This window comes from Ambystoma mexicanum, chromosome 8, assembly GCF_040938575.1.
Source record: "Ambystoma mexicanum isolate Mex_15411 chromosome 8, UKY_AmexF1_1, whole genome shotgun sequence".
Taxonomy (NCBI): domain Eukaryota; kingdom Metazoa; phylum Chordata; class Amphibia; order Caudata; family Ambystomatidae; genus Ambystoma; species Ambystoma mexicanum.
The window spans coordinates 1,334,381,467-1,334,408,755 of record NC_090929.1 but is presented as its reverse complement, the minus strand read 5'-3'; the positions used below and the strand labels follow the sequence as shown (position 1 = coordinate 1,334,408,755).

General features: G+C 46.0%; 1 protein-coding gene across 3 annotated transcripts in view; it reads right to left on the bottom strand.

Moving 5' to 3' along the window:
• C8H10orf143 (chromosome 8 C10orf143 homolog) overlaps positions 1-27,289 on the bottom strand; it is a 147,518-nt gene that overhangs the window by 113,770 nt on the left and 6,459 nt on the right. The gene's annotated exons all lie outside the window — the stretch shown is intronic.

Sequence of the window (27,289 nt, the reverse complement as noted above, 5' to 3'; positions counted from 1 at the left end):
CATCTCATCTCTCAAGCCCTCCCGGTGCCTTGGGGACACTTGCCCAGCACCAATCATTAAAGAAGCTGCGAAGGAACCAGCCCCTTTCATCACCACCTTCATCAACTCCTCCTTCAAATCCTGCTCAGTTCCAACCAACCTTAAAGACGCTAGGGTACTACCTTAGTTTATTTTTTTATTTTTATTTTTTTAAATAAATCTGGACTTTTTTATTGTGTTAATTCAGTTAACAGTTTTTACATAAAGAAAAATCCCATTTCATCGAATGTTTTTAATGCGTTTTCCATTTTGGCTCTTCAAGTTGATTAACGAAAGGGCTAAGTCCTTTATGGTTTTTTTCCCCATTCATTAACGGATGGCGTCCAAGTTCAGACTGTGCAAAAAGTTTACCAAAGCGATGACTGGTCTTCGACTTAGCCCATGCATCAGGAAAGTCCACCAGTAGTCCTTGTACAGTCTTGAAAATTTAGAATAGGAGATACCTAGGTGGGCTTCCTTGTTGCCACTGGTACCAGGACAATGGAGAATCAAAGGTTTTAGACTTTCCTTTGAGTCTTGGTTCAAACAAAAACGTCAAGAGTCGGTCTCAGATTTGCCTCGGCTTCTCAAAACCTTGTTTGTTTTTAAAATGTCCAGTCTTGCTCTCAGGAACATCGAGCGGAAGGTCTTGTTTGGAAACTTCAATAAGTAGCTAAAGGGCTGGTTTATTTTTTTGGGCAAATGGCCGAAGATGGGCTGCGGATTTGTAGTTTAGTGCTTTCAGCCATGTGTCGCACCAATTGGTTTCTTTCAATTTTTTTGCTGCCTTTGTTGAATTGGCTGCGAGCTTGTCCTCTGAACTTCCTATTGCTTTTAGGAGAGTTTGGTTTTTATGTAACCAGGTTGTGAGCTTTTTGTTTGTGCCTTTCTTGATCTCTTCTTGGACTAGTATATAGATTTTCTCGTTAGATAACCTCACTTCCCTGTAGAACATCAAGCTGTTAAGGGATACCGTGCCATCAAGTGAGATGAGGCCGAGTTCTCTTCTTATAAGAGTTATTGGTGTACAGGTAGGCAGTCGGAGAACTTTTTTCCAAAGGAAGCCTTCCAGTTTGGGCCAGATTGAGTCTGGAATACTTGGGATGGCTGCCACTCCGTAGGTAAGCGGGGGAACCACTCATCCTGTAAAAGTTGGTTGCAGCCTTAACTGAGAAGCGACCAAATGTTTTGACAATAATGATCAATTGATTAGTTAAGGTTTTGTTTTTATGGATCAAAAGGCTTGCATTGGTTGCTCATTCATCTTGTTGCTGAAGATGGTGCCCAAGTATCTGAAAGATTCCACTTCTTCGAGGCGGACGTCATCAAGGAACCATGCCTCTGAGGTTTTTCGTTTGGCCGCTTTAATTAGATGCATCACTTTAGTTTGAGGCATTGCTTTCCAGATCGTTAGTTATATTCGTTCAAATTGTCCAGTTTTCTCTGGAGCCCTATCTTCGTTTGGTCAATGAGAATGATATCGTCTGCGTAAAGCAGCCTGCTGATCTTTTCAGAGCCCAGAGAGGGAGGGAAAGCTTTAACGTTTCTTTCAACATGTTGGTAATCGCCGGTGTAGGCATTGTATAGTGCCGGTGCCAAGGGGAATCCTTGCTTTACCCCACAGCTTGTGCAGAGTAGACCTGTGCCATTAAGTCGAACTCTCGTAGATGTTTCAGAGGAGAGTTCTTGTATTGGATCCAGCAAGACAGGGGGGGGGGGGGGGGGGGACAATTCCAGTTGATGAGTTTTCTCCATAACTTCTCTCTATTTACTTTATCGAACGCTTTAGACAAGTCGATAAAAGCCAGGAACAGAGGGGAAGCCCCTTCCTGAATTCTGGCTTTGAGAATGTTGATAGTAAATATGTTTGCCATGGTGCTTAGATTTTTCCTAAAGCCTGTTTGGAAGTTGTCCCACCCTTCTGAAGAAGACACCGAGGCCTTGAAGCTATAGAGTAAGAAAGACCCAAAGAGTTTTCCGATGCAATCAAGGAGTGCAATAGGGCGGTAGTTGTTCGGGTCTCCTCTGTCTCCTGATTTGTAAATTGGCACATTTGCTGTCTTCCAGGACATCGGAAAAGATCTGGTTGCCATGCACGATTCAAAGATTTCCGCTATCAGGATAGACCAGCTTGCCGGGTTAGATTGTAAGTCCATATTTGACATACCGTCGGGGCCAGGAGCTCGCAATGAAGTTTTTTGATTTTAGATTCAATGCAGGCTGGATCAAGTTCGATATCCCAGTGGGTACTTCAGTGTTTCAAAGGGTCCGTCCCTTTATCGGGTAAATAGAAGAGGGCTGAAAAATGGGTGATCCAGGCTTCCTCTGGCACGCTGGATGTTAGAGAGTCCTCACTTGAGCTTTTTGAAGCAATCAATGACCAGAAAGCCTTTGTTTGCTTGCTACTGAGAACTCTTAGCATTTGCTCTGAATCGTCTTGATAGAGCTGGAGTTTGAAACCTTTTAACCAGTTCTCGTAAACATTGGTTGAAATCTGAGCTGCTTCTCTGTTAGTAGTGGAAGGAAAACGTCTGGCCTTTCTTATGGCTCGTCTCATCATAACCCTTTTCTCTCTAAAGTTGTTGTGATGGTGGGTCTTCACTTTAATTTGGCTGCCAATTTTTTGAACCTGGTATGGCTGTAGTAATGGGCAGTAGTCCGTGAGGCTGGTTGACTCTCGAATTATCCTGTGCTTTTGCTTGACAATATGTGGTGTCATGATGGCTGAGCCTTTCAATCTCAAACGTGTAGAATTAGCATGAGTCTCGATGTTGGCCGCTCTCAGAGCGCACAAACTCTTGTGGGTATGTAGACGGGAAACTGTCCACGTCGTTTTCAGAAGGTTGTGGTCGCTGTCCAGTGTTCCGATAACCTCAAAACCTGTAACCTGCATCAGAAGGTCTCTAGAGAGATAGACATAGTCTAGAGTTGGGAGTTAACTCCCAGGTTGGAAGGACCGGGTAAGATGCTTTACCCAAGAAGTGGGCGTTGTGAAGATCAAAAGTACCCATCAAGTTTGCCCATTTTTTTCCTCTTTGTGGGGAGTTTTCTGGCAATGTTGTGATATTAGCTTTTATTTGTGAGTTTTCAGCTCTTTTTTGCAATATCTTGGCGTTTAAGTCACCACAAATAATTATACTGTCGATTGATTCGTTTGATAGGGTGTCCTCTTTCAGGAGGTTTTCAATTTTAAGTAGAAATGCCAAGTTACGCATTCTTTTGGGTTCCAGTACAAGTTTACCAGTAGGTAAGTGGTTTTCTTTCGTTGACTGGGGTCTTGCAGGCTGGCACCTCGTTGAATCAGGGCTGCCAAAATATGCGGCTCGTCCGTTATGACTTTCAAAAACTGGAGGTTGGCTCCAATGCGCAGAGCGATCAATAGTCCGGCCCTTGGTCGAGCTGTAGCTCCTCTCAGGGCTGAAGAAAAGATGGTTATGTAGCCCTCTATCGTTGGTTTGTTTTGAATCCATGTTTCTTGGAAACACCAGATATCATATGATCTGAGGTTTACATCTGAGGAGTGTAGTAGGCGAGTAAAACCTTGGGTATTCCAGGAACCCACGGTTAGGCCGGTAATAGATTCTGTGTTTGAAGGCTGACTAGAGCAATCCTTGTTTGTCTGTCCTGTATTTGATTGCTAGTATCTTTGTTTTGTTGACAGGGCTTTAGACAGCCAGGCCCAGCGAACTGTCTTCTTCGAGACTAATTTGGTTCCGTTCGCCGTTTAACTTTTTTTCCCTTTGGTTGAAAGGTCTTGTTCGATAGTAATGTTCCAGTTTTTCTGGGGTCCCGGCGGGACTCTTTCCAATTCCAAGGAGCTTAGACAGTGGCCCTAGTTTTGGTTCCGCTGGGCGAACCTTACATTACGCCCATTTGAAAGTGATGGGGCACGCTCATGCAAGTATGAGATCCTATAGGTACGTTGGTCGCTCGTGAGCGTCTATCCAAATGGTCTGTTGAACGCTCTTTGTATTTGTGACCTTCGTTGATCACATACATAGTCTATGAGGTCGTATCCTAAAGCTCTTAATTTGTTTTTTGCCTTAGTTAAGAGTGGTTTCTGACTGTATATGTAAATAAACACTGTCAACTCGCTTTTTGTCTTGAAACTCCACAATCGTAAGCTCTTCCGTTGATAGGGATTTGAGTGCTGGGACCAAGTGCAACATTTTTAAAATGGTTTTTCTGTTGAGAATGAAAGAGGAGTCTTCTTTCCAGATGCTTTTCAGGGTAAAGGTGCAGGTCTTGGTAGACCTAGCAGAACGTCTTAGAAGTTCTCTTTTGGCTCGGCGTTCATTGCTTTTGTTTCTTGGTGGGGTCACGTTTCTGGGCCCTCTGGAGTTTGAATTCCGTTGTGTAACCGAGGATCTGGCAGAAGGGTCTAATTTAGGTTGCCTTTTCGTGGTCCAATCTCTTGTGGTAGAACGCTCTTCCCTGTGGCGACTTATATGAACTCTGGTGCGCCAATAAATTGAGTTTGTCGGTCGTTCATATTTTAGTTTTTGAGGGTCTCCTCTCGTTGATGGCTTCCTATTAGATGGACGGGGCCTGGACGTAGACTGCACAGGGAACCTATCAGTTTTCTTGGCCGGTGGATATTGGAACATTCTTGGGCCTTTATTTTTTGCCAGGTTCCGTTTCTTCTCCTCCAGTGTTAGGAGGACTGGACTTCTCCGCTGAGAGCGTCTTTTTTTCTTGTTTTTGTTTATAATCCAGATCCACGGCACTTGGAGCAAGAGATTGACGGTATGCATTTCTTTTCCTTTTTTGTGGTGGATTCTGGTCGACTTTGTCCCAGGCCTCCCAAGTTTGTGTCTCATTTAAGGCCGCCTCCATCAACTCACTTTCCGTAATTGACAAGGTAGTGTCGTTACGAGCTAGAGTAATCTGGACTCTAGCATCCCCCACCAATTATAGACCAATAACCACAGTACCATTTCTCCTCAAAATCCTAGACAGAGCTGCCTATCTCCAGATTCAATCCTGCCTGGAGATTGAACAATTTATTAGTCACCCGCCAATCAGGTTTTAGGCCAAGACACAGGACCGAGACAGCCCTTCTTGACCTAAAGCACCAACTGGATGATCGGAAAGACAAAGGAGAAGTTTCCATTCTTCTCCTCTTGGACTTATCCGCTGCATTCAAATTGGTTGACCACAAAGTGCTGTGCAACCACCTAAAATCAGCTGCCTATTTCTCCAAGGAAGCCACCAATTGGATAAACTCCTTCTCACCTTCCTCAGCAGCTGACCCTGCACCCATCACATGCGGCGTACTACACGGTTCCTGCATCTCCCCTACTTTGTATAATATATTTACAAAGCCCCTATTTGATATACTTGACAATCTTGGGTGTCTCATACATATGTCGACGACACCCAGCTCCTCATCCCTATCCAAGGAGGCTACGACAAAGACGTAGTAGTGCTGATCAATAAAATGTACTTAATTATACAAACTTGGATGGCCACCCATGGACGTGGTCTCAATGATGAGAAGACTGAGCTCTTAATCATTGGTTCCACCAATAAGCTGAACAAACTTGCTCCTCAATACAATACCGTAACTATTGATGGAATCAAGATCAAAGTCGAAGGAAGTAAAAAACATTGGACTCTGCACTCAACCTTAATAAACAAGTACATGCCACTGCCTCCGCAACCAGTTACACCTGCAAACTGATCTACGCATGCAAACCATTTTTAACTACTGAAAGTTGCACTACGATTGCACAGGCACCAATCCTATCCAAGCTGGACTACTGCAATGCACTATATCTTGGCATCAGTAAACACAATACCAACAAACTCCAGATATTGCAAAATAATGCCTTAAGATCTGCCCTAGGCATTCCTAAATCACAGCACATCTCCCAGGTGAGATGCTCCATCAACTGGCTTGCCATAAATGACAGAAGTTTAAAATCACTTACCCTTACCTACAAATGCCTCAACAATAAGGCACCTATATATTTGACAAATAGATTCACTAAAAACTCATCCTAACAACCCATCAGAAAGGCGCAAGCTAACAGCCTTAGAGTCCCCAATTGTAAACTAAAAAAAGATAAACAGGAGGCTCCAGTTTCCCAGTCAGGGCGGCTCAACTTTGGAACTCTGTACCAGACACCTTAAGAGAGTTACCTTCCTTCCACTCTTTCAAGATGAATGTTAAGCGTTGGCTACACTTGTGACCAGTGATGGCGATAGACTCTGATCTATGAATCCTAAATGCCCAAGTGCACCATTACATCATTATCCACATTATAATCTAGGTACATAATTTATCTGCCCTGTAAAATTCTAATAATGTATATATACTGCATATATTCTGTAAAAGTTAATTCAAGTATGCAATGCACCCTTTTTCTGTATATGTTCATATTTTCTATGCTACCTCCATCACCTGTAACCTTAAAATTGTAAATGTGCCCAGATGCCCGAGGACCCAGCGCGCTCTATAAATAAACAATACAATTCTGCTTCTACAGAAGCCTCCAAAAATGATCCCACTTCCTGCATCCCCAGCACTGAACCATTCCTGCTCTCTCCCATCAGTCCCATCCCTCCAAATCCAGCTCTGCCCCCCCACCATTCCTCCTTAGAACCTGCCCCCCCCCCCCCCATCCATCCCAGGTAGATACCACTCTGAATACTGCAGCTGGGGTCCACCGTTCCATTGCCCTAGTCCTCCACCTTGCCAAAACGCTGCCATTCTTACGTCTGTTCGTGCTGTTGCCTGCTCTGCTGAATCCGTTTGGGTAACTGCTGCTACCGCCCCCTCAACTGATATTTTAGCCAATTATTTCTGCACCAGTTTCACTTTCTCAGCCTGCAGCCTCTGAACCATTTCCTTATCCGTACCTTTAATTTGCTTGCAGTGGTGTAGAATTATAGTCTGTATCTCAGCCCACCCTTTCGCCTCCGTGCCCACAATCTTTGAGTGCTTTCTGTACCTCGCTGGGCAATCACCTTTCAATAACAAAATAGAAAAGCAGAAGTGATCGGTCCCACTGGTGCCTCGTCTGCGCCATATACATCTCCTGTACGTTCAAAATGCAGATAGCGGGGTCTTCATCATTCCCCATCATATATTGCATTAAGGACTGCAAGTCAGGCGTGTTAGGTTACGCCCACCGCATCGCACACCTGTGCTCCGTTATTATTGAAAGTGCTCCCCCTCCCCCCAACCCCCGTGTGTCATCATCCATGTTCACTACTGGGTATCCAGGCTTAACCCAAAAGTCTCCCGCCTGATCTCCTAGATTGGTCACAAGCAAGCCTTCTAGGTCTCACTGCTAAAGACATTCCCACAGTTTATTTTTCAAATGCATATATCCAATTCCCAGCCCCTGCGGTGAAGAGCAGTAGCGCTTTAATCAAGCTGTCCCTATCCATCAGGGCCAAGGACACATCCTGCACCCTCATAAGGCCTTTACAAAATAATGGAAACTACATGCTTGTAGGGAGTCTTGCCTTCCTGCTGTAATTCCCTTTTTCCTAGCCACATCAGCCCGTCCAAATCTATTCCTCAACTGCAGACGTGACCTCCGGCGCCGCCTCTCATCCTCCACTACATCCAAGGCGTCTTACTCCTCTTCCCGCAGCTCCTTGTTTGCATCTCCGTCCAACCTCACCGTCCCTTAACCTATACTCTCCACTCATCCCCTTTTCAACATGTGTATCCTTGATAGCGGTACTGTCCACTCTAAACTAAATATCTCTGGCCCTCCACTTGTCCAAACCACACCCAGAGTTACTCCCTTCTGGAGGGCCCTCAACCGTGCCAATTCCACTGGCCGACCTGTAAGGCTTCTTCCAATTCCTTCTGGGGGTTCCTACCCAGTAGTACTGCAGTATTTGTGTTAGTTTGATTATGGGGTGGTTGTATTGATGAGGGTAGTGCTGTAGTCGGCAAGGGCACATAGGTTGGGTTTGTATATCCCGCGGCAGGAAGGGTTGGATAAAGCCCCTACTTGGGGTGGGGGTGAATTCTTTCACGTACTGATGTTTTACACACACAGGGCTGAGTTGCTGTCACATTGGTGCTTGCACTCATTATCTTCCATTTTCCACAATTCTAAGATCTTTTGTCTCCTTTGAAGCTTTGTATCCTTGTATTTAGCAGCCAAACACATGTACATGTTTTCCAAAAGTCCCTTCATTAGTTGTACCTTGCTCTTGTCATGGGTGTAAGATTCCCCCTTGTGTGTCTGCCACCCACTGCTGGTGGCATTTGTCAATCTTATTTGACTACAACTGCAATGCACAAATACTCAGTGACTACCCCCATGTGGACACCCTTTGAATTCAAAGATATCAAACTATATGCAAGATGCAATTTGTCATAAATGTTCCTACCAGTCCTCTCTCTCTCTCTCTCACACACACACACACACACACACTTTCTCATCACAGCCTCACTGCTTCTTCCACAGGCCCTCCTTCGTTACAATAAAAAAAAAAGTTCAGCTAAAACAAACTAAAATAACCACTACTTTGACATTCCTGTGCCCAATATATCCTGCCTGGGGGAATCCGAGCTTTCTGATTATACAGAGCCCCTACTACTGTATTCTATTTTCACAATTTATGGCACCACCTTCTACCCTAGCTCGGAAAGGATCCCACCTCAGTTTCTCTTTTCATACACAACAATATAAAAAGCCAGATGGTCTTACACTATCCGACTCAATTGCGCACAAATCTACCACACTCCCACTGCCTCTTCAACCCACAAACGCACCCAAACTGTTGTCCCAGTTCTCCCACCTCCTGTTTAATAAAAGCCCTTGTTGTCATACGCAAGAGGTGCCTCCGTCACAGGGTCCCAATTACGGCCTGCACCTTCCTAGGAGCCACGCACTGCTACAAAGAGCAGACAGGAATTCTGTGAAAACTGCTCTGTAACCCACAACAGGTTGCGGGACTGGTCACTACAGGTGGGCACAGCCCCTCCAGATGTGCAGCCTGGAAGCATCTGCAGAAAATCCGGGATCATGTCGGGGTCACCAGAAATGTTGAGAAGCACCTCAACACTGACACCAGGAAAAAATAAAATTAAAAACATTTAAAAAAAAAAATACAGAAGGGCGTGGCTAGGCAGCACACGAAGACGTGTCTGCTGTAAGCTCCGCCGATGGGCCCCCTTCTTGGCGTTATTTAAGCAGCCCTGCGCAATTGTATGGCCTCCAAGCACACGAAACTGGAGAAAATCTTGGCAGGACCCCCCGGATCGTGGTTTTGAGAAGAGCGGAGGTGTGGACAAACTCACCACGACAAGGTAGAGCCCCCCAGCGACAGCGGCTGCAGACAAGATGGCGATACGCGCCATTTCGCCACATGGCTGAGGGAGACTCCAATGCACGGAACTTTGACCCTCCGTGCTGGGACGAGGAGACCTGGTGAGCCCCTTGCCCCTGGCCGAATAGAGCGCCTGCGACACAGCCCGGACCTGAGCCGTCATTGGGCTTCATTGCCCCTGAGGACTTGATGCAGCCGCTCGCCCGCGCACCTGTCGGGTGGGAGATCTTCCTCACCCTCTGACCACCAGAGAGGGAGCGGAGTGGGCCCTATATTGACACGGAGAGGCGGATGAGGTGAGCGACTGTGGGCGGAGATGCGGGCCGAGCAACCCAGACTCGGCTGGCCCTGCTGAACGCTGCGGAGCTCCGAGCTTTGCTCTGGAATCGGAGAGACAGTGAAGCTATTGCGCGCCTTGGTGCAGCGGGAGGTCCCCCCCCCCCCCGGCACTTGCGAGGGAGCGGCCGGTGGTGCACTGCTGCGACCCAGAAGAGGGACGACTGTTCCAGGATCCGAGGTGAGTCCCAAACCTACGGGGAGGGAGACAACACCCCGGCCATTGTATCTGGAGGAGGGGGGCATGAAAATCCGGCGCTGGGCTGCTGTTCTCCACGACACACAGAACGGGAGCGCCCGCAGGGCCCACTGGGCTTTCTGGGCATCCCCCGCTTTGCCGCGAGTCCCGGCGCTGGTTCCTCACCGAGTATTTAATGCCAGATGCTCCCCCCAGACAATACTGTAAAGCCTCACCGACTTGGAGAACTCTCTGCCCCTTTGCAACGTGCTATTTGGAGCTTTCAGATTCGCCTCCCCAGCGATGCCCAAGGCGGGCTCTAAAAAGAGGGATCAAGTACAAGACATAAAGGCTCTTTTGACATCCCAAGCGGCCCCTAAGCCCCAGAGAGAGACAATCCCAGTAGACATTCACCCGGCTCCTACTAGAGACCCTATAGCAGATATGGCCCTCTCCAGGTCAGATTTCGAAGACATGCTGAGAGCACTTAAACAGGAGATCACAGGACATCAAGGCAGCGATAACTACCTCTAAGGATGCACTAGCCAGGTCTTTAGCGGATCTCATTTAAATGGTATTGAAACCAGAGTGAATGACCTGGAGGACACTACCTGCGAGTTGACACATGGCGAAGAGGTGCTCTTGGAGCGAGTTCGGGTGATTGAAGACCATCTCGAGGAGATCTGGGCTAAGCAAGCGGACCTCGAAAATAGATCTCGGCGCAATAATGTGTGCATTCGAGGTATTCCCCGCCAAATTTCTGATCAGGAATTGCCGGACTATGTCAGCGACTTGTTCCGAGGCCTTTTGGTGTCTAGCCCACTCTGATGCTTTGCTACTGGACAGAACCCACCGCATGTATTCTTCTATACAGCAGAGAAGAAATCTTCTCCCGGACGTCCTGACCAGAGTTCATTACTTCCACCAAAAAGAAGAAATTATGATGGCAGCCAGGAAAACGGAATCTGTTCCGTTTCAAGGGGTGTCAATTCGCCTATTTCAAGACCTTTCCTCATACACTCTAGCCTGCTTTCGCCGCTTGCAAAAGTCACCATGTGGCTCCAGTCACAGAAAGTTCGCTACCGCTGGGGGTTCCCCTGTAAACTACTCTGACTACCGCAACCAGCACTATGAGATCCTTACAGAGCTGAAGGCGAGGGAGCTGATGGCGGAGACTACTGAGGCACCTGCGCTGGGGCCAGAAGATTCCAGTCTCCACCGGACAGAAGAAGGAAGCCTAGGGGCTGGAGACGAGTGGGTGGTCCCACTTCACACGACAGGCGGGCCATGATTGAAAGTCGGTCTGGCCCGACCCCGAGCTGTCCGAGCGGCCGCTCTAATTCGCCAAGCCACCCGTGGTCGGATGAAGTCTCTGCCTGAAGGAGAACGTAGCCGATCCTGAAACAAGAACATATCCTCAGCTTTGCTGAAGAGAATATGGAAGTAGAGTTGTAATTCGAATGTTTGCAACAGCCTGGAGCAGTTTGGAATCAGGGCAGACTTGAGAAACATTAATGAGTCTGCTTTTGCAAGATGGACCTCAGGGTCATATGGCCTGGTGCGGGTCCCTTGACTAGACTTGAGACTCCGGATAATTGTATGAGAGATCACTTTTGAGGGGGTGGGGGGGGTGGGAAGAGAAGGGGGTTTACGCAATCTGCAGGACTACATGTGGTTCTTAAAGTGGGGGCGCCCAAGTCGGAAAGCGCCCAAATTGGTTGAGGCAACTGTAGTTTCAATGGAAGACGTGATTGGTGTAAACTACTTGCGGCTTCTGGTTACCATAGTTCGAGATGTTGCAGCGTATTGTTCAACAGTACAACCGGTTTTCTCATTTGTTCCCTTTTTCAATTTGAGTTCCTTTCAAAATAGTTTCTATCTTTTTATTTTGGTGCACTATGATTGGGTCTGCCTCGGATAGAGGCTGTAAGCGACAGAGTAATTCTCATAAGGTCGGTATTCAACCTGCAATATTGACGGAGTACTTTGGGGACTGGGTTGGTTGGGAGGAATTGAATGTCTTGCTGAAAATGACCTTCTGGGCTTCTCAGTCCTGGGCTGGGAGGGTGCAGAGGCGAGGGTGGTGTGTAACAGCAATCTATGTTAAATATGTATACTGCACGAGGGAATATTGAGAGCACGACACTGGATGTAGTCCGTTTGACCCTCAATGCTCAAGGCCTCAATTCCCCTATTAAGAGAAGAGCGTTATTTAACTGACTGGCAACATATGACCCTACAGTAATATTCTTGCAAGAAACTCACCTGTAGCCGACGGATGAATTTCGCCTGAATGATAAACTCTATCCGACCAAACTCTGTGCCTCTTCAGGGACGAAGAAATGTGGTGTGGCCATTCTCATTCGGAAAGGGACCCCGTTGACAATTCATAACACTTGGTCGGACAGAGGGGGAAGATATGTCCTAGTGATAGCCACACTATATGGAAGGAGGGTGACCCTATTATCACTGTATGCGCCAAATGTCAACCAACACCAGTTTTTTACTGCCATATCAGGAATGCTGAATGAACATGCTGAGGGTGACCTCATAATTGGGGGCGATTTTAATGCGGTGGTTAACCCTCTGGAAGACAAGTCTCTCCCTCCAACTCCGACAGACGAGAAGAATTTTGTGGCCTTGACCTCTCTCCTAAGTGAACATTCCCCGATTGAGGGATGGAGATTTTTCCACCAGGGTGAGCAGGATTATACTTTCCTGTACACAGAGGGTTTTCTAGGCTGGACGTGTTTCTCCTTTCGGATACCCTGATCCCCCATGTCACAGAAATAGAGATTCTTCCAAAAGCTCTACCCGATCATGCCGCAGTACTGATCTCCATGTCTCTGCCTGATGCGTCTACAGTACCTCCCGCACTTGGCGACTGAATGAACTGGTGCTACTAGATCCTCAGGCCCGCTCCTGCATTGCTGACTGTATAGATCAATACTTTGCAGACAATGATACAGGGGAACTGGGATATGCGACGCTATGGGATGCAGCGCAGGCGGTCATTATAGGCCAGGTCATAACTCAAACAATTGAACGTAATAGAGTCCATAGACAGACCCAGACACATCTGGAGACGCAGCTTCGCGAGGCAGAAGAGACACACAGAAGGAAGCCTTCTAGACGGGCATTTAGAGAGGTCCGCATGGCACAGAAAGCTCTTGAAGCCCACCATATGAGCCGAGCAGCCCTGGGTATAATGCGTACAAAACAATACTACTATTCTAAGGAGAACAAGGCGAATCGATTGTTGGCGGCCAAACAAACAGCAGGCTAAGCGTAACCATCCAGACACTTTAAAAGATGCAGAGGGGAGACAGATTTTCACTGAATCAGGGAAACTTCGAATTGTGGAGGAATTCCTCAGAAACCACTCTGCTGACCATGTGACTTCACAGTTAGCTCAGGAATTTATTCAGAAAGCTGATCTCCCATCTATAGAGTTTCGAGATAGCCTTGAGGCCCCAATAACCGTAGAGGAGACAGACAGGGCAATCCGCTCCCTCCCAGCAGGTAAGGCCCCAGGGCCGGACGGTTTTACTAATAAGTTTTACAAAACGTTTCGGGAGAAATTAACCCCTCACTTAACGAAATTATTCAACTCCGTATGGAAAGTGGGGGTAGTTACAGCATCCATGGCAGAAACAGCTACGACGCTAGTGTTGAAACCGGGGAAGGACCCTACAGAACCATCGACTTTTCAGGCAAGTAAAGAAAAATGTGGTCTCCCAGAAACGGAACGCTTCCGGTACATACAATTACGTCACTGGCTCACTAATAGAGACACCCGCGAGCAGCTCAAAGAACCCCCCTGGGCATAGAATTGAAAATCCTTGAAGGCCATCAATCCCATAAGATTTCGCTATGTTATAAACTTCTAGAAAAAAAAACCCATGGAGGAGAAGCTCCCATATATGAAAGCTTGGGAGAGAGAGCTTGGACTGGAGATTTCGGAGGAGTCTTGGCAGCGTATCTGGCATCGCATCCAGACCAGCTCTCGTTGTACCTTAAAAGAAAACGCTATTAAAATTTGCTTTAGATGGTACTTCCCCCCCCCCCCCCGCCTAGCAGGCTTCACTCCATTAATCCAGAATATCCGGACACATGCTGGCACGGATGTGGTGAGCAAGGAGACATGGCCCATATGTGGTGGCATTGCCGGATTATCCAGTCATATTGGCTGGAGGTGAGATCTAGAATCAAGGAAATCACCGGTTCCCTGCTCCCCACGGACCCTAGGGTGTTCCTGCTCGGAGATGTCCCAGAGGATGGGTCCTTCCCTATGTCAGGGAATAAAGCAAGCCTAATTCCCACTTATTAGTAGCGGCCCGCATTACCAGAGCTAGATTTTGGAAAACTATAGAAGGCCCACATCTGGCATACTGGTGGTTGAAGTTATGGGAATTACTAGGCCTAGAGAATCTCTCAGCGGTAATGGAAGGGAAACTCTCAAGATTCCGAAAGATCTGGCAACCCTTCCTAGACTTAGTCTCCGACAGGGAGCATATGTACTTTCAACCACAACTCTTAAAGCACTTCATGAATTCTTGATTTATCCATGGTCTCATTAACCTTGCATTTGCACATTTTGAATTGAGGAGACACAGCAGTGGTAACTATGATTTTTTTTATATCCTCCACTCCTCAATGAACTAATGGCTTACTCTGGTTGAAAGAGGATTGCCCCAATGAACTCAACTTAGTGTATTAATTAATGTATCTTTATTACATGCCGTTAACACCTATGTTGAGCATATGAAATGTGGAAGAACTGTTGAGATACAAAAGGTTCTATCGAGTTGTACAAAATGAAATGCTGGAGCGTTAACTGTTATTTTTATTGATTTTCGGTATAAAGAAAAAAACAATACATCTAAACAACTTTTTTTTTCAAAAAAAAAAAAAAAATTTAAAAAAAATACAACCCACTAAGGAAAAAGGCCCAGCACACCTCTTGCAAGGAGAACATGGTTTATTTCTATTAAAAAAGAACACGATAGCAAAGAACTCTGCTGCCACAGAGCGCTCTGGCGAAAATGGCATAAGCAACAAGTTATCAAGGCACACAGTGCCATAAATGACATCCATCACATCGTTACAGATCCAGGCAGTTGGTTCAACCCTATACATATACCCCCTGCTCCATAAGGGATGCCAGGCCATTGGTCCCAGCTTCGTCATCATCTTCCAAGTGGGGTTATTCTTTGCACATCATCGGGGGCGAAGCTCCTAATTGGCAATTATTACCATAAATCATTGCATCCCCCCCCTCCCATCTGTGGCCTATTGTGCAACTGGTACTGGAGACATTGGCAGAGAGGACACTTCGAGGTCACATTAAATTGCAAACCCCAGCTCGATCCCAGATGCGTCAGCGCCTTTGCAAATCTTCCCACCCTGGTTTTAGGTTTGTTAATTTTTTCCCCATGGCAGCAGTCCAGGATAGTCGGCTGTGATCTTCCTGATAGATGAGTGATCTAACAGTTTTATGGTCGGCGGTCCGGCTGGAATGCTGAGGTGTTGGGATGGGGGCATCTGGTCACAATAAAGGTGTTGGGATGGGCGAAGGCTTGTGTCCTCCTTGTGGGATAGTTTTTAATAGGGAGCCAACGGCCCCCTCAGGGCCCGGCAGGGCATATTCCTTCCCTTTCTAAGATGCAAGTGTTAATAGTATGAGACAATGAGAAGTTTATGAATCTGCATGGGTTTGGTCTCTCACTGCTGCTGCAACCCGTTCCAGCATGCACACACGTATCTCTATGTTCTGGGCCTGGGTCTACTGCCCTGACTGCAGTGTGGCATTAGGCCTCTGCTAGGAAATATTTCAATTTATGGGAAAAACTTTCCCTGCAGTTGTGAAACCCCCGCGCCCTCAACTTTTTGCTTTTGTATGACCATCCTAGCCTGACTTACCAGTGGAGCACAGCCTGCTTATGCATTCAGCTAGGCGTTTACACATTTTGTTATGGGGAAACAAACATGCCCTTCAGACTGTCAGTACTGGGAGACTTTGTTGCCCCATCATCTTTCACTTTGTTGCTAGTTCTTAGCAACATTTTATCAGTTCACAATGTACCTTCCAGCACAGTGCGCTGGGGTCTAATTTTTAAGGCCCTAGGCACCCTCAAAAGGAATTTTGGTGAATGTACAAGTGTGCCGGGGACAGAGCTGGTGCCAGCAGTTACCTTTACAGCATTTTTGACTCTGGTCCAAATTGCGTTTGCCACGTTTGGCCCAGACAGTGGCCAATGCCTAAAATGGCTATGCCACAAGGTCCTTTGTTCTGTCCTTTGGCCATTTTATTCCTTTGCCTTCCCCAGGTCGTGCACTCAAGAAATGCCTTATTTGGTCATGCAGACCCCTGTGCAAACTCTAAGGGCGTACTTAATTACACTCACAGCAGAATGTACACCCTTTTAGGGAAATCAGACAAAAAGGCAATCTTGTAAGGATAACAAGTTTAATCTTTACAAATGCGGAGGGTAGCAAAGGACTGCTGCCTGAACGGTCTTCTCCTGCCCCTCCCCATTCCTTTAAAAGTGGTTTCAGGCAGGGGTTTATATAGGCCTGGCTTGCTGTGGTTGCGTCACTGGAGCTGAATTATGGCTTTATCCCAATCCGTCCTTTTTCCATGAAAAAGGATGCTCCAAATCCTTCTTTCTTCGTTGTTAGCGGTTTTGTCAGAGCATGCTGTTCTACATTTTGCTAGCTATGCAAAAATACACTGTAGCGCATGCTTCATTTTACTAACTATGCAAATATACACTCCAGCTCTGCAGACTTTTACATTCCTGGAGGCCTAGCCCAAGGAAAAACAAAATTTATGTACAAACAATTTTCATTCATTCTATCCATATTTCGCTCCTCCTGCTAACGTTATATGGGTCCTGTAGGTTGCTACACAACAACTGCAACAATTCGTTGAAAACGAGGAGATCCTGCATCGGCAACAATCGGGATTTAGAGCCTCCCATAGCACGGAAACAGACAAGCTAAGCATCTGGTTCTGCAGATCCAGCATAATAGATAAAGGCAAGTTAGGAGTGTTAATGCTTTTAGATTTAAGTGCCGCCTTTGACCTGGTGGATCACCACCTTCTCATCAAGGCACTCAGAGAGAACGTGGGATGTTCAGAAGGAGCCATAGATTGGCTTCTGTCCTTCCTTTCGGACCGTCAAGCCAGAGTCCATTGGGGCAGTAGCTTCTCCGATCCCCGTGATATTTTATTTGGAGTCCCACAAGGGGCCAGCCTGTCCCCAATGCTGTTTAACATATACATGCGCACTCTGTGCAGCTTACTGGTGAAGGAGGGGGTGTCGTTTACAAATTACGCAGACGACACCCAACTCATATCGGAACTGGATGGCAGCCATCATGACGCAGACAGTGAAGTAATAGCCAGGGTCTATAAGATAATTAATGCTTGGATGCAGACAAATTGAATGTGTCTGAACGACTCCAAAACTGAGCTTATGCTGTTTGGACCTAGTCGTCAGCTTGCCAACTTGGGGGCAGAGTATAAGTCATTTAAAATCAAGAACGCCACTATCCAGGTAGTCCAGAAAGTGAAGACCCTGGGAATGATGATTAACGCAGTGGTAGACTCTCATGCTCAGACTAGCTATCTACAAAAACACACTGCATATTACTTAAGGCTCATGAAAGCCATTAAGCCTTACCTTAATGAGGGCAACATGGCTACCATAGCCAGAGCCATTATATTATCAAGACTTGACTATGGTAATGCCCTGATGCTAGGGGCTTCCTCTGGGGATGTCTCTAGTTGTCAGGTGATTCAGAATAACGCGGTTAGGCTGCTCAAAAATTTGAGGAAAAGAGACCATGTCACTAAAGATAGAATGGCGTTACACTGGCTAAGAGTAGAGGATCGTATAAAATTTAAAGCTCTCTGCCTGGTTCATAAATGCCTTTATGGCTCTGCTCCAGAGTATTTAAAAAAGAGGTTAGTGCTTCACACCCCCAGTAGAAGTCTTCGCTCCGGGGGTAAATGCCTGTTGATCGTTCCCAAGGTCAAGCTGAAATCGGGGTTGGGCAGCTCCTTTTTGGTTCAGGCGCCCAGCTTGTGGAATAGTGTTCCGGAAACACTCAGGTCTGAAACAAACCTTCTTGCTTTCAGGAAGGGTTATCTCTTCAGATGATGAACCAGGATAAGTTGGATCAGGGACATCTTCAGGGTTCAGCTTTGGACTGGCCTCTTTCTGTGTTCTATGTGTGTCTCTGTTCGTTTAAAGCGCCCCGATGCCTGCCCTTGGGCTACCGGCGCTATATAAAAATGAAATGAGATGAAATGAGTAGTTTTCTCCACACTTCTAATTTATCCCATTCTGACGCACAAAAACACACTCGAGTCCCATTTTTAACGCACATGGACTCTTTATGGACAGTAGACACCTGGCGACTCAGTTTGTGCTGGTCACGGTGACAGACACCACACACCAAGCCTGCAGTCTATTTTGAATCCCACTGGCCACTAGAAGGGGGGAGAGTTTGACTCATTTACAGCACAAGCTAAGCTTTTAAAATGCATGGGATGAGACATTAAAAATCTATCCGACGAATAGTTCTACCTTCTTCAGTGCTTGCCTATGTCTATGTATGTGATTGTTTGCACGAGAGAGCCTTCCCAGTGCCCCTCCCCCCCCTAGTCAAATATAGCGCCTTAAAGAGGTTACTCCTAACACACACACACACACACTTGGGGGTTCGGGAGGACCCTGGTTTCTTGCCAGCATTCCCCCTTTGTTACTTTTACAGTAACAACTCATCCCCACCCGACATATCTACAATCCAAAAGTATCAGTTTGAGTCACTGTTTATTGTATGGCAAGGTGCATTAGAACCCCCAATTGATAACATCTTTGCATTACTACTATATTGACAAAACTGAAGAGAACCAAGAAGAACACAATAACAGGCACCAGTATTTTTACTGCTGCCCCCAGCAATGACGTGACCCAATCAAAGTCAAGCGATAGCCAAGCCATGTTCTGAACTCCACCTTCTTTCTTAATTTGAAGACCTAGGTTGTGCACCGCCTTGTTGTGGGATAGTAACCCATTCTCAGCATCCTCCGGGGATACAAAACTGCAGCCGCTGCTTCCCAACTTTTTACACACTCATCCTTCTATGGCTGTTAACAGATCCAGCATATAGCAGTTCTGCACTGTCACGAGTCCCAACCCACAGAGCTCTACTTTGATGGCTTTGAACCCATTCTCTGTATCATTGGCGAGCTGGACTATCTCCCATCGAACTATTTGAACCCACTTGGCATAAGCGGCTGCTTGTACCCGAGGAGCAAAAAAGATGAAAAGAAAGTCTCTGCTGTGCTAAAAAGTCAATACTTGGCAGGTATTCCTCTTAGCAGTACGGAACTCCTCTTAGCAGTATGGAAGAGTCTTGAGATATAGTTTGATCTCTTCTTTCTTTTCAACTGTTGAAATCGTTCCGTTTCTGGCAGCATACAAAATTCTTGTGTGATCCGCAAGTCTCCCTCTGCTTCTTTAGGTGCCGGAGCGGCTGTTGGCACCTTGACAGGCAGTGCTTTTGCCCATCAGGTGTTCTTCCAGGATTACCAGTATTACTGAGTGCAGGGTGGCCAGCGAACACTTGCCCCTCCAGGATGACGGGAGGTGCAAGTAGGCTTGTCGGCCACAAACCCAGTAGTAATACATCACAGCTGCCGTACCTTTAGTCGCATCAGGGAATCACATGCGTGTGGTTGCACTGTGTGTTTGCGCCAACAGGAACTGTTCCTTCATTGCGAAAACAAAGTTCAGTCCATGTCTATGTATTCGCACTGGCTTCTCCATTATTGCAATCCAGGTCAGCCTTGTGATGTACTGGGACGATATTTGCGCACACAGTCTCTACTTTGGCTATTATTTCTTTGCTGTACTCGACTAGTCCATTTGCCGGGCACACCACTGTGGTACCTTGCCATTTGTTGTTGATATGCGAGTGACCTCCCAAGGAAAAATAAGGTGCTTGTAGACACTTTCTGTATTTCGTACTGCCATTGAATAGCGCTGTGTCTAGATCGATGCTCCTCACCTGCACGCTGTGTGCCTGGAATATGTCCTTCATCCTACATAGTGCAAGATGTACCAGGCATTGTGCCTCTATAATTGGGACTGGACATGGAACTAAATAGGAGCCCCCGACGCATGCGGGATGAGTGCACACGTAACCGCTTTCATTCATCACATTCCTTCCCACAGTAGGCATATCGGAATACCAGCTATTAGACGACTCCGAATGTCAGAAATGGCGTCAAAGCCCAACCCCTTATATAAATCATACGTCATTTGTACTTCCCGTTTTATTTGTCTAAGAAAATCTGTGGGGGTGGCTGGCAAAATGTGAGACATTATTTGATTCTGAATTGTCATACACATTCATACTAGCATTATTTTCCTTTATATGCAACTGTCCATCCCCCCCCCTTTATATGGCCACCCCATATAACAGACATACGCTCCAACAACGACCAGCGGCACACAAAACAATACAATTATTGGTCTATCAAGAAAGAAGAATGCAGAATTCCTAGAACTAATTACATTCAGTTTATCATTATCCCTACATAACAAAGGTTTGAACAAATTGGTCAGCCACCCTTGCTTATCCCTAGAAAGAAGGTGAGAGGGGGCAAGAGGAGACCCTTTTCCCCACCACGGCCAACTGGGTTCAAGACCTTCTGAAAAAAGAAACTGCACACCAACCTTGCCTGGATACTTTACTAAACGTCTTCATCGGTTACGTCCTTAATCTGTCAATTGAGCTTTGCAATGTACCTTGTCTCAGGTGCTCTTCCGACATCAGAGAGATGCACCCAATACCATAACTCCTTCACGCGGACGGTGAGAGGCATACAGAAGACCACCTCATAAGGACCTTGAAACCTGGAACTGTTCCATCGATGCACATTTTCACGTAGATCAGCTCCGCAGGTAATAATGGTCCAGTTGTGGCAGATATGTTTGCAGTTGATGTCCCTTCCGGTGTCTTGTCCTTCACTCCTGGGTGGCGCAATCTGTTGGCGCAATCTGTCGGGAGATCTATTTGATAATTCCTCTCCTATTACTGCTTGATGTGCATCCAACGCTTTCCTCACAGGGTATATGGGGGTTTGCATGCGCCTGCCTGCAACCGTTTCATGTGGTGTCAGAAGGTGGTCCTTACTAGGCTGTGTGTGTAAACTGAAGAGGACCAACAGCAAACAGTGTACCCAGTTTTTCTTCAACATGGAATACAATTTTGACAGTTTAATTTTCAAAAGCCCATTGATCCTCTCCACAACGCCATTAGCCTGAGGGTGGTAAATTGAGCACATTTGATATTTTATGCACAATAGCGCTGCAACATGTTTAAAATAGCGCATTAAAGAAATGTGTGCCATTATCCGATCTCAATACTACGCACACGCCCCATTGTGAAAACACCTCTCTGATCCGTAACCGTGTTGTACAGGAACCATGCTGCACACTTCGCATTTTGGTGTGCACATGGTCCTGCCTCTACCCACTTTGAAAAGGGGCAAACCACCACAAAAAAAAAAAAAGTAATAAAAATTACAAAAAATAAATACAAATTAAAAAAAGTACCTACATCCATTGCACCTTTCACCCCCATATCTGCATTATCTATATGCAGATCACAGAATGGCCCCATAGGGCGAGCCAATGTACCTCTTAATGTCCGTAATGTCATCCTTGTGTTGAATGGCATGTCAGACAGTGTATTACTTTTTTTCTAAATGCTCTCCTGGAGGTTTGGCACAAACCAGTCCTCCTGGATTATCTGCCACAATATGTTGTTTGGAGCTGTGGGAGGGGAAATGTAGTTGCTCAAATGCCAAAAACACACACCAGTAATTCCTGGGGCATCAGCACCTTCCCAGAACTCTCCTGGCTCAATAATAAATCAGTGGGAGACTGTTTGCATCCCCTCGCAACCACAGCTCCTTTTCCTTCTCAGGCGCTTTCCCTTGCAACTCTATGATCCGAGATATGGGCAATGCTGTGTATAGAACCCTGGCCTCGCTTTATACAGGGGGTGGTCAATATACACGCTGCTAACATTGTATCTGGGAGATAAACGGCCAACTTGGCCGTCTGGTCTGCCGCTGCGTTGCCCTTCGAGATCTCATCCGTGGTACTAGTATGGGCAGCACATTTGACTGCCACAGCAGAGGACCATCATAAGGCTTTAATCAGTTCTTCCAACAGCCTTGCATGCTGCAATGTATAGCCATCTGCCCTCCGAAACCCTCTCCTCTTCTAGCAAGACTGACCCGCATGCAGTGTTGTCGTGACATATGCCAAATCTGAGTAGATGGTGACACCACCCTTGAGAAGCGCTCACTGCCTCGATGAGAGCGACAAGTTCCCAAGCCTGAGCTGAATAGTGCATAGGTAATATGAGCAGCACTTCATGCTTCCCCCCCCTTCACCGCGTACCTCTGCCACCCATGTGCGACTCCGTCCCGTCTCCTGGTCAATTGTTGATGACCCATCAACATAGTACATCTCCTGTCAATGCATTGTCTCTAGCTTTTTCGATTTATCCTCATCTTCACCCTTGTATGTAGCATCGTCATGAGCTTTCAGGTCATCAGTGGATGCCTCTGTCAAACATGTGGCAGGATTCACTGTCCTATACCTTAGTATATGAATATAATATCCAAACCTCATAATCTCATATGCAGAGAATCTCCGAGTCGTCAAGGTCAATTTAGACCTTTCCAAAATGGCACATAGTGAATGTTCCACAAAGTAACAGAGCACCTCATGACAATCAAACTTCTCTATTGCAAATGCAGCTGCTGCAAGTGCTTGTTCGCACGCACTGTCCCTGCATGACTGAGTCGAGCGTCCCATTGTAATAAGCCAATGGCTTGTGGCCCATTGTGCTCGTGAGTCACTACTGCATTCATACCATTCATCAGAGTGGTAAAATAAATAAAATTCCTATGTATAATCCGGAGTTGCTAAAACAGGGCTGTGCAAATAGCTTCTTTCAAATCCTCAAATTAATTTCTTCAGTCCATTCCAATTTAAGTTTTTTTGTCTTCTGTCCTTCTCTGAGACTTTGTAACAGCTGCCTTGTGTAGGCTGCATAGCGTAGGATCTATGCCCTACAATAATTACATAGGCCCAAAAACTGCTGCATTTCCTCGACAGTACTGGACCTACGGGTGGCGCATACTGCCGTCGCCCTATCTGGTAGTATTTTATTTCTGTTCACAGAGATAAGTTGCCCCAAATATAGTACCTCCTGTTGGCAGCATTGTAGCTTCTTTACATCTGCCTTGTACCGTTAGGGAGCCATCAATTGCATTAATGCAACAGAAGCCCTCCTGCACTGCGGTTTATTTTCACTACATACCAACAGATCATCCACATACTGGATGATCGTGCTAGGCACCTGAATTTTTCCACGGGTATGCCTTGGCGTCTCCTTCCAACTCGCTGGGGTTGCTGCAGGTCTCTTCTGCCAACTACAGTTCGACTGCTGCATTACACGCAGTGCTTCAAGGGAGCCTCAACAGCTCAGTGTGATCGCCGGTGTGACTTCCATACCGGAGCAGTCCACTGGGTGTCGGAAGTTCCTCTTCCAAACTGCGCAGTTTCCTTTAGAGCTGCTTCCTGCTATGCATTCTCTGCAAGGACATGCTTCCTCTGCATATACAGCGTCCTGCTACCGCCACTTCTAAACCGCCAGCTTCTCGCTCCTCCCTCCTGCACCTGCAATCCATTTAAATATTGAAAGGTCCCACTCAGGTGCTTTCTACCACAACTAGACCGTCCATGATTCTTTAGTACTGGAATGAAGAAGAGGGACTCAACGCATTATGGGACTTGGAAGTCCATAATGTTTTTGTTCTTTTTTATTATCATCAGGTAGCTTAAGCTGATTTGTTAACCAAGGGTGGTCAGATTGATGCGAGGTTGTTAAAAGAGTGGGTGTTTACCCTTGTGTTTTAAACCTCTACATAAGGCAAAATCATAACAAATAGAAGTTGTGATATTAACTTCCTGAACCCCAACTGTGCCACTTCTATGCTGGTTAAAAGAGTTTGTTTTGTACTTCTGGTAGTTCTAGGAGAGGGAACTGTACATTGACAGCATGCCATTAAATATTTGGGTATTAGGGGAATCTCATCCTCAGAAAGAACCATCTCTCCCCCAACGGACTTACCACTTCCCCTTGACAGCAGCCTCCTCCCATGTGATCCTGCCTCCCGTTACCACCCCCAGGGTTAGGATCATTTAGCAGCTGTCTTCACCCGGCCACATGGGAGAAGAATAGGCTAGGGTTTAGTGATGACTCTGCAGGATTCATCACACCTGAAGCAAGGTAAGGTTGGAAACTGATAGTAACACAGTAAAAGAATTTGGAGGAAAAAATTAGATCTGTGACTAAGTAAAACCAATGGGACTGAAAAGGCAGAACATTTGGGCACTATGTGGAAAGAAATCCAGCATTTAGAATTCATGAAGACACAGAATAAAACAATATACAAAAGGAATGGAATCCTTTTCTCATTTCTTTAAAATATTGATGCAGGCCTCAAAATGTGCACTCGCTAGTGATAATGGACTTGGCAAGTAAACAATTGGCTCTATGTGGGCAACAGAGGAAGAGTGACATTTTAAGCCTAACTAGAAGGATGCAACTCGACATGTTTACCCACGGACACAACTGTGCAGTTTAGTAAATTGCAATGAACTACTTGTAAATTAGCTCCAAAAATGTACCCTCAAATTGACTCCTGTGATGAGCTACGAGAGCCATTTTAGCATCCATCTTCGCTACTCTACAGCATCTCTAACATATAGACATAGCAGTGAGGTTATGCTTGCTGTGAAAAGAAACTGCCTCATATCCCTTCATTAGGGCCATCTTTCTCTCTAGAGGTCCATGTATGTGCCTAATATAGACCCAATTTCAAATGTAACTCACTAAAATGGTCTAGTGTGTAGCGCAGTGTGTGGTAGAACTGTGTATGATCTTCCCACCTTGTCAGAAAATAGAGGCTCACAAAGATGCTAAGTTTCAAGTGTTAGCTTTATAGACCTGCAGCGAGGGATGTACCGGGCGTTCTTGGCCTTGAAGAGCGAGTTAATGGCCCGAGCAAAGCAGGGGCCTTAACAAGGTTTGAGGGCCTTAACGATGGTACGGGTATGGGCCGAGGTCTATGAAGACATTAAACCCATGGGCAAATATATATTTTTTAAATATTTCGTTTTTTTTGGGGGGGTGGAATATTTAAAGTTTATAAAGGGGCACAGTGGGGGGGGTTGAACCATGGCCTCAGAGGGAGGAGTTAGCAGGTGTGAGTGCGCAACAGAGAAAATAAATTGGAGACCGGAGGAGTACAGGGAAGGCAAGCAAGGACCACGGAAGAGTGAGGGACAGCAGAGAAAGGATAGTAGAGATGCAAGTTACAAAACAAGCAAAGGCCACATTGGCGGGCTATATTGAAACTGCAAGCTATACCGTTTCTTATAGCCCGCAAATTGACCAATAGGAAAGGCATATTCACCGGCCCAGGGTTCGAATTACATTTATAAAATCGGGTCCAAAAGCAAGGTTCTGGATAATTTTCCCAAAGCATCCGTCTCCAAAATGAAGATTGGCTTAAAGAATTTCCTAACCAAGAACTTAGAGACTTCCCCTCTTCCACCTCAGAGATTCCTCTACACAGTGTTGGGTGTTCAAAAAGCCAAACACAAGGCCTTAACATTCAGAACGAAACACCCATATAAAGATTCCTTCAGGGTCCAAGTCTTTCAAGTATGAAAAGAAACGTCTCTTCTCCTTTACTTGACCGGAGGGTGGTTTGCACCTCCGGCTTGCTCATTGTCCCAAGGACCGTTCTACCGCATTCGCACAGCTTATGGACATACTGGACTTTTAATTATCCTGGGAGGTTTTGCAGATCTTGGTGGGGTTTTTCCCGAGATACATGCCATCCCCCCCCCCCCCAACCTCCTGCCTTGCCTCACTTGGCTTTTTTCTATACCATCCTTCCTGCTCCCCAGTGCAAAGTTGCAGTCTCAGGCCTCTTCCCGCTTCCTTCCTCTCTGTGACCAACATGTTCTTTACCTCTTCCCAAAATGATTTATCCCTCACTCCTGCTTTTCTTCTCACTCCCCTACTAAAATCTCTTGCCTTTTATTAAAATAATTGTTATTTCATAAAACGTGCTTAATACCACAATTGGTTTCTAAGCACAGGGTTGGGATTCTAACCTGTGTTGCGTTGTGTTTTCTTGAAACAAGACAAAACGTGTTGCCCCCGAGCTATCCTTCCTCCCCTGTCCAAGTTCTCCATTTCACTTGATGTCATGTCGTCACGTTCCACCAACTCTCCCTTCTCTAGGATTTCTTTTGTCACAAGTATTTTCCACACCCTCTTCCTTGCCCTCCTTTAACCTTTCTCACCCTGGCAATAAGGTCTCTTATAGAGTGTAAACATGATCCTCCTTTTACTTTCCAGCCGAGAGCCAGCCAGTGTTTCCTTATTTAAGGTGGTATGCTCTCATCTCTCTTCACAGACACTGTCCATCTCTTTCAAAATATAATTCTGTGCCACATTCTGATGTACATCCCAGATTGTACATCTTTCCCCTAACCAAGCTGATAGCGTCCTGGCTGACTTCCCAAACAACCTTACTCTCTCTTTAAACACTGCTGGTTCTGTCTCTCACATTCCCAGGATCACCCTGTGATGCACTCTCCATGCTGGTATCCGATTTACCTAGTAAGTCTCCTCCCAATCATACACTTCTCCCAACTAAGGCTCGTTACCTGTAGCACATCCTTTCCTTCAAAACAGTTTCTAAGCTCTACCGCTCTGGCCAGCTGTTGTCTTCTAACCAAGCCCACTTGCTTGGAGTCTCTCTGGCATTTAACCTCCCAGCTCGCCCATTGAATAAGTGGTACTCGCTGAGTTTTAAAGGGCGTTTGCGCTTCCCCATGGGTGGATGATAGGCTGTACCTGTGTATTGTGAATTGTACTGTTCAAATAGGCCCAAGCGCTTGGTGTGCTCGCCTTACCCAAACCTAGGCCTCTGCTTAGCAAGGCATAAATTGGTTTTCAAAAATTGATTAGCAGAATTTGCTAATTAAAATATTTTTGATTAGCAAATAAACTTATATGATTAGCAATTTTAAATGTCACCAGAAGTTAGTTTCACCCCAAGACATACAATTAGCAAGAATACAGCATTTCTATGTACCGCTGAAGTAATACATTAGTGCAATGAGTGTCTGTAAAATGTAAAGGTTCACTGCTTAAATGGAGCAAATAAATAGATCTGATAAAAAAAGCTCTGAAAACATTTTTCAATTCAAGGCTCTGTGCAGCTGGGTCCTGCAGCAGTCGATAGTGCAGTGTCCATCAAATTGTCAAAAA